We start from the raw sequence: 7,844 nt of genomic DNA, 5'->3' as shown, positions 1-7,844 counted from the left end.
TCCTCATTCCTTGTCCTCTTCTGAATTTGGGTTAAATTTCTGGTAGTTCCCTGTCAATGTATTGCTGCAATCATTTTATTTTAAAAATTATCTTCAGCAAAGTTTTACTTGTGTGTGATACTAATGATATTGTTCAATAATTTTCACAGCTTGTTGTATCTTTATTTGGAATGGACACAAATACAGATAGTGTGCAGCAGTTTGGCTAGGTAGCTATCTTCCAAATTTCACAGAATATATGTGTGAATTCTTCTAGTGTTGCATCTATTTATTGAATCATCTCAATTTGTATTTTGTCAATTCCTAAAGATTTGTTTTTCATGAATGCCTTCAGTGCATCTTGGAATTCTTTGTTCAATACCATCAGTTCTTGACCATATGCTACCTCCTGAAATGGTTGAACATAGACCAATTCTTTTTAGTGCAATGTTTCTGTATTTCTTTTCATTTAATTGTGATTTGAGTTAAAGTTTACAAAGCAAATTTGTTTTCAATTCTAGAGTTCATACACAATTTGTTTCATAACATTAATTGCAATACCCATAATGCAAGAGTTCTTTTCCCATTTCCTACCTGTGTTTACCTTTTCCCTCTGTCCTTTCTAATGGACTCCTGCCCTGTGAGCGATTTCCCTGTGCAAATACTGCCCTTTTGACCTTCCATGGTCAATTTTTACAAGAAGTGTACCTACCTGATGTAATTTTTCACTTTGTATAACTGTCTATTGTTTGGCTGCAAACCATGGGAGTGAATGTAATTCCAGGCCTGAAGTGTAACTAATGGCCATAATATTGGGGGTTTTACCAATCTCCCTCAGACCAGTAAGCATGGTCTTTTCTATTATTTTGAGTTTTGTTCCACATTTTTCTCCTACTTTATCAAGAATATCGTAAATTGATCCCTTTCCAAGTGGTTGACAGTGGTAGCCAGGCACCATCTAGTTCTTCTGCTCTCAGAGTTATGAAGGCTGAAGTTTACTTGGTTCACTAGCCCCTTGGGCTAATTGTTTCCATGTGTCTTTGGTTTTCTTCATTCTTCTTTTCTCTAGACGAGGAGAGACCAGATGTTGCATCTTAGACGGCTACCTGAAAGCTTTTAAAACCTTAGTTGTTACTCACCAGAGTAGGATGTAGGACAATGTTTTTGTGTAGTATGTTATGTCAATTGAGCTTGATGTGCCCTGTGACCACGGTCCCAAGCCCAGAAGCCCAGTGACTCACTTTCTCAAGGCGTTTGGCTGTGGTTAAGAAGTTATAATAACTTTTCCTCTGTTATCTCTTTTATATATATATATGGACCTTCTTAAAGCACTTACAAATATGTATATGAAAATAACATTGGCAAAGTTTACATATGGTCATGGATATATTCCCTTTTGACTAGGTACACCTGGTTATTTATCCTTCTCACCTATATATCCATATTCCCTCTGTTTTTGATGTTTCCTGCATGCTTCAATATTTTGCTCATAGAATCCTTCAATACTGCAGCTTGATAATTGAATTATTTCTTCAGTTCTTTCATCTTGAGGAATGCAGAGCATGTTTTAGCTCTTTGTTTCTAACTCCTGGTCTTTGTACATTTTGTTATAATACTTTACTTTTTCTTCTCAAGCCAGCCTTTGAAATCTTGTTTAGCTCTTTTATGTCATCATTTTTTCCATTTCTTTAGATCCTCTGGGCAGTCTTCTCTGACATCATTTTTGTCTTTTATTTCTTTCCTGTCTTCTTAATGACCTTTTGCTTTCTTCAAGCATGATTTCTTTTACATCATCCCACAACTTGTCTAGTCTTCATTGATCAGTGCTCAATGTGTCAAATCTATTCTTAAGATAGTCTCTAAATTTAGGGAAACTATACATTAGCTCTGGTAGCATAGTGGCTAAAACACTTGCCTGCTAACCAGATGACTGGCAGCTCAAACCCACCAGCCACTCCTTGGAAGGAAGGTTGGCCATCCTACTTCCATAGTGATACTGCCTTGGAAACCCAAGGAGGGGTCGCTATGAGTCGGGTTTGACTGGACTAACAACAACAACAACATACATTAGCTCAGATAGTTGTGTTTTAATTTTCTTTAGCCTCAACTTTAACTTGCATATGAGCAATTGCTGGTTTGTTCAGCAGTTGACCCCTTGGCTTTTTTCTGACTGATGATATTTCATCTTTCCACAGATGGAGACAATTTGATTCCTGTGTATTCTGTGGTGTGGTCCATGTGTATAGTGCTATTTATGTTATTGAAAAAAAAAAAATGTTTTTGCAATGAACAACTAGTTGGTCTTGCAGAATTCTGTCACATGATCTCCAGGTTCATTTATATCACCAAGGCTGTATTTTCCAGTTATTGATCCTTTTTTTCCAAACTTTTGCATACCAGTCACCATCTGGATAGTATATTTCATCAATTTCACACTGCAGAAGTTGGTTAAAGTATTCAGTTTCTTCATCTTTGGTATTGGTGGTTTGTGTGTAAATTTGAATAACAGTCATACTAAATGGTTTACCTTGTCAGCCTATCAATATTATCCTATTACTGACAGCATTGTACTTCAGGACTGATGCTGAAATATTCTTTTTGAGGATGTATGTGATGCTATTCTTCTTCAACTAGGATAGTAGACCATATATTTGTCCTATTCAAAATTGCCAATAGTAGTTCCATTTTAGTTCACTAATGCCTATTATATCAACTTTTATTATTTCCATTTCATTTTTTATGACTTTCAATATTCCTACATTCATACTTCATACATTCCATGGCCCAATTATTATTGGATGCTTGCAGATGTTTCTTCTCATTTTGTGTCATGCCGCATCAACATATGTTGTTCTCAAAAGCTTTAATTCATCCATGTCATTAAGGTTGAGACAACTTTGAGGTCATGATCCTCCTGTTATTTTTTTGTGCTGGGGTGGCTTCATGTAACTATGATGCTACAAAGTACTTGTATTTTAAATATTGGCAGAGTTATCCATCATGGACAGGTTTCAGTGGAATTACCAGAATAAGACAGACTAGGAAGAAGGACATTGTAGTCTATTTTCAAAACACTGGGCACTAAAAACCTTATGAATAGCAATCGAACATTTTCTGATATTGTGCCAGAAGATGAGCCCCTTAGATGTTGAGCATGGTGCGTGATTGACAGCATTTCATAGAGTTGTATATTGGGTCCCTAAGAATCATAAACAACTCCATGGCACCTAACGACAACAGCTACTTTGAAGAGGCAGCTCTTCTCCAGTCACAGAAAAATGAAATTTATGTAAATCATCACTGAATGCTTTATTGTGATTTAGCAGTCATGAGTGTGTGTGTCTGTGTATGTACACACACATACTCATATATATAAAAAGACATCAACTCACAAAATGAAGGAATTAAGATTTTGATTGTAGAATCATTCTACATCCAAATCTATTACTTAATGATAGTGATGGTCACTATCCAAATAATATAATCATGAATTTGAAATGTAACACTTCTATGGCTTTCTTTCTTTCTGATAGATCCATGCAAGGAAAAAGGTGCTTCTCTTATCCACAGTGTACACACATACACATAAGCACACACACATGAATATATACAGAGAAAACCCACAAACATATAATCATATAACAAGAAATAGAGAGAGAAGCTGAGGCCGAGTGACTTGCTTACCTTGTCTACTACTGAAGGAAAATTTGTGTGTGTTTTTAATTTAGCAATAGTGCAAAAGAACAATTTAGCTATGTGAGAATATTGCAAACCTATTGTTAAGGTCAGTAAATTCTGAGGTGATTTTCTAAGAAAGTGCTGATCATTCAAATTAATGGTGCTTGTGGAAAGGTTTAACTTATGTATTCAATTTATTTTCAAGTTAAAAGCATCTGCCTGATTGGGCTGGATGTCAAAATCCAGCATATATTGTGAACATCATTTTGGTAGTTGTGAGGGTAGTAATGATATTTGACCTTGTTATCTATGCCATAGTATTCTAATAATTGTGTCATCAGTTTATAAATACAGACAAGCGTACTTCCAACCTAGTCAGTACCAGCTGCAATAAAAGTCAAAGATGTCATAAGCTACAATTCCTCAGCAAAACTCCTTGTTTGGTAGGTTTCCATTTTGAATGTCAACATGAAAGATACCAATCAGATTGAAGAAAAATATGTCAGGCAGCTTCTATTCATAAAAATTTCCTATTTATTAATAAGACTCATTAACATGGAATTTTTCTGTGAATATACATTAATAAACACACCAGGACATGACTCACTACACTCCTGTATGGCTTAAGTTTTAAAAATTAACAAAAACATTGATCTGATTGAATATGAAGACAGATAATTAGACATTAAAGATCAGTCACATTATTTAATTCATGTGAAGAATAAAAATGAGCCTTTAAGGGAAGTATATCTCTAGAACAGAATTCTTAGAAAAGGATTTGACTAGATGAACTAATACATCTTTTATCCCTAATTTCTTAGATTATATGGAAAATGCATAATTAAAATTATGTATAATTACATAATGTACAATATAATTCAAATTGTGTATAATTAAAATTTCATGTGTATAATTATAATTATGTATAATTACCTAATTATAACATTCATATTTCTTAGACATGCAGTAATGCAACTATATCAAATACCATTTTCATTCATGGGAAAAGGAAAACATAACTTAAGTTTTTCAAGATTCTTTTCCAAGTGTTTTATCTGTTGAATCAGTGAGTGCAAAAGTGAAAATTTTTGTGTGAATTTGGAATAAGAGGGTGATGTGTCCAAAAAGAATTAAGCAAACTCCTATTTTCAGAATTAATATGAAATATATTCCTCAATATATCCTAATCTTTAATATTTTCCTTAATAACTGGAAATATATATGTTTTAATCTATGCACAGTATATTTATTAAAAATATTAAAATATAAATGTTGATTATACCTACTTTTATTCTGTTTCATAGACTGTGGAATCATTTGGGTTTCCCATATCAGTTTTCTTGTCTAATTTGACTAATTCCAAAACCTTGATTCAAGTTATTATTGCTTTCTATGACTCATGTTTATCTCTGGAGGTTGAGAGTAAAAGAAAACTGACTATGAATAACTGCTGCCTTTCAAGATTTTGAACATAATGGATGGGCTCATTGACTGCATCGTCCTACACGACCCACAGCAACCAACACAGACCATTTTACTCTCAAATACCCAATGCTTTAAGATTGGATTATGATTATGTAATCTTGGAAGGTTATAATTCTCAAAAAGATGTCAGTCTGCCTTGGAGGTTTTTAATCGCATAATGTCAATAAGATTTGTATTTTATCTGTTTGAAATATAAAATTCAAAATAAATACAGGTTGATATTTATATAATGATTGTGATTGTTTCAAAATAGGTCATGACTCAAATGATATATTGCACAGGGGTAGGGATTGAATAAATTGGAGGTACAGATTAAACAAAACAGGTTATGGGCTACTTATTTTGAAGGCAGATAATAAGCATATGAGGGTTGATTATATTATCATGTTCATTTTGTGTTAGTTTATTCTATAAAAATGAGATATAAATATTCCATGAAGACATCAAATATAAAAAAAAAAAAAAGACAAGTATAACATATGCAGCAGAATGCCTGGATAAGGTGCAATAGGAAGACAAGAGTATATATTTATAAAACTCTTAGAAAACTCTTCAACAGTATAAAATAAAGTTGGATATAAAAATATTTAGCTCTAAATTGTAAATTTTACTTCTCAGATATATGTGCATGTGAGCAACAAAAGACATTTATAAGAATATTTGTAGTGAATTTCCTTTAAAGCTCCTAACTGAAAAATAGCCCAAATGTCCATTAATAGTGAAGTAGATAAGGAAATCCGTAAATGCAAGCAGTCTCAGATTATGAATGAATTCCATTCTAAATCTGTATTTAAGTCAAATTTGTATATAATTTGGAACAGTTGGGTATGGTTTTTATCTAGTGTTGCTTAGTCAAATGTTTGTCTCAAAATATAGTTTATAATTTACCTTTATATGCATAAGAAAAAATAACAAAACACTTCCACATACATGAAAATATCTTTAACATCATAATACAGTAATGATAATAATGTTCTGATGCACTTTATAAAGTAGCATCCATTTGTTATTATCAACAATTGTATGTACCTCAATTTTTTAATATAACAGGCTTTACAGAGATTGGTTCACAACTACAGGTTGTACATAAGTCAGATGATTGTAATCCAGGGACTGCCTGTAAATTCATAAAATGGAACATGATTCAGCTGGGGTAATGGGTAAGCACATTGTACAACAAGGAGTAATCAAATAAACAAACGGTGAGTGGAAGAAGCCAGGAATAAAGAATATATGTGGTGTGACTCAAATTTCATAAAATTCAGACTATAAATCATGAGTATAAAATCAGATCATATTCATTTTATTTTATAACTACCTTATAATTCAAACCCAAACCAATGTTGGTATTAAGGTTCACCCACAAATTTCTGATTTGACCAATTGATTCCATGGAGTTGACTTTCACAAATGTTAGAAATTGGAAGATTAAGTTGTATTATTTCTTTTAGTTTTGCTTTTACTTATTTATTTTAAGAATCCAGTGAGAATATAAAAGACCTATGAAACAGTGTGTGAAATATGTGTGGTTGAAATTTTAAAAAGTACAGAGAACTGATAGAAAATCTGTAGTAATTAGCATTCAGTTGGTCTATGAAGCATGGGAAATGGAGAAGTTACTGTCTAAAAGAAGTCTAGATTCTAGTCATAAAAAGACTTACTGGGAAGGCAGACTTACCTGTGGCCAGTGAGACACAAGAAAACCTACAGAATTTAATGCTCTGGTGGTGCAGTGGTGGACGCATTTGGCTGTTAACTGAAAAGGTCCGTAGTGGGGGACCATGGAAGGAAGATGAGGCAGTCTGCTTCCATAAAGATTTACAGCCCTGGAAACCTAATGGGGCTTGCTATGAGTCAAAATCAACTCAATGGCAATGAATTTGGTTTGTCTGGGAAGGCTGCTTTAATGAACATCACATTAGTTCAGTCACACAGTACACTTCATTTGGTTTAATGGTTTTCTGTTTCTGTTTTGAAATTATTAGTAATTTATGAGAAAGAAGTGCAACATTTTTATTTTGCACTGGGCTCTATTAATTAAGTAGCTGGTCTTGGTCCCATCAAAATGAAAAGGAGACCGAGATTTCATAAATAGAAAGAATGGCAATTGATCTTTTGCAGATGTGCATTTACAAATGTCTTGGTTTTGGATGTCATTAATGCTTTAACAATATACATTTGGATGGAGATTTCAGAGGCTAAATCCAGAACACAATGAATTGTAACATGCATTTTAGTTGAGAAAATCAATATAGTGAATAGCAAATGTTTTAAAGAAACTTTCCCGTAAAGAGAGAAAAGGTGTGGAAAGAGAAAGAAAGCATATGTGAGCGTAGGATGAAAGAGAAATACAGGGCCAGAGAAAGATTTTTGTTTATGTATATATAAATATACATAGATAAGTGTGTAAGGCATTTAATTGCTAACTAGAAGGCTGGCAGTTCAAACCCACCAGCCACTCCTCGGAATGAAGTTTGGACAATCTACTTCTGTAGCGATAGCGCCTAAGAAACATGAGGTGGAGTCATTATGAGTTGGACCTGATTCCATGGCAGTAGGTTTGGTTTACTATAAGTTTACATGTAATAGTTATAAATATACATATATAAAAAATATACATATATAAAATATCTATACTATTGGAGCACTGGGAGCTCTGGTAGTATAGTGCCTAAGGCATTTGACTGCTAACCAGAAGGTTG

The sequence above is a fragment of the Orycteropus afer genome, unplaced genomic scaffold (assembly GCF_000298275.1).
Source record: "Orycteropus afer afer isolate SDZICR_OR568_19922 unplaced genomic scaffold, OryAfe1.0 scaffold00351, whole genome shotgun sequence".
NCBI lineage: Eukaryota > Metazoa > Chordata > Mammalia > Tubulidentata > Orycteropodidae > Orycteropus > Orycteropus afer.
Note: the sequence above shows the minus strand (reverse complement) of the source record.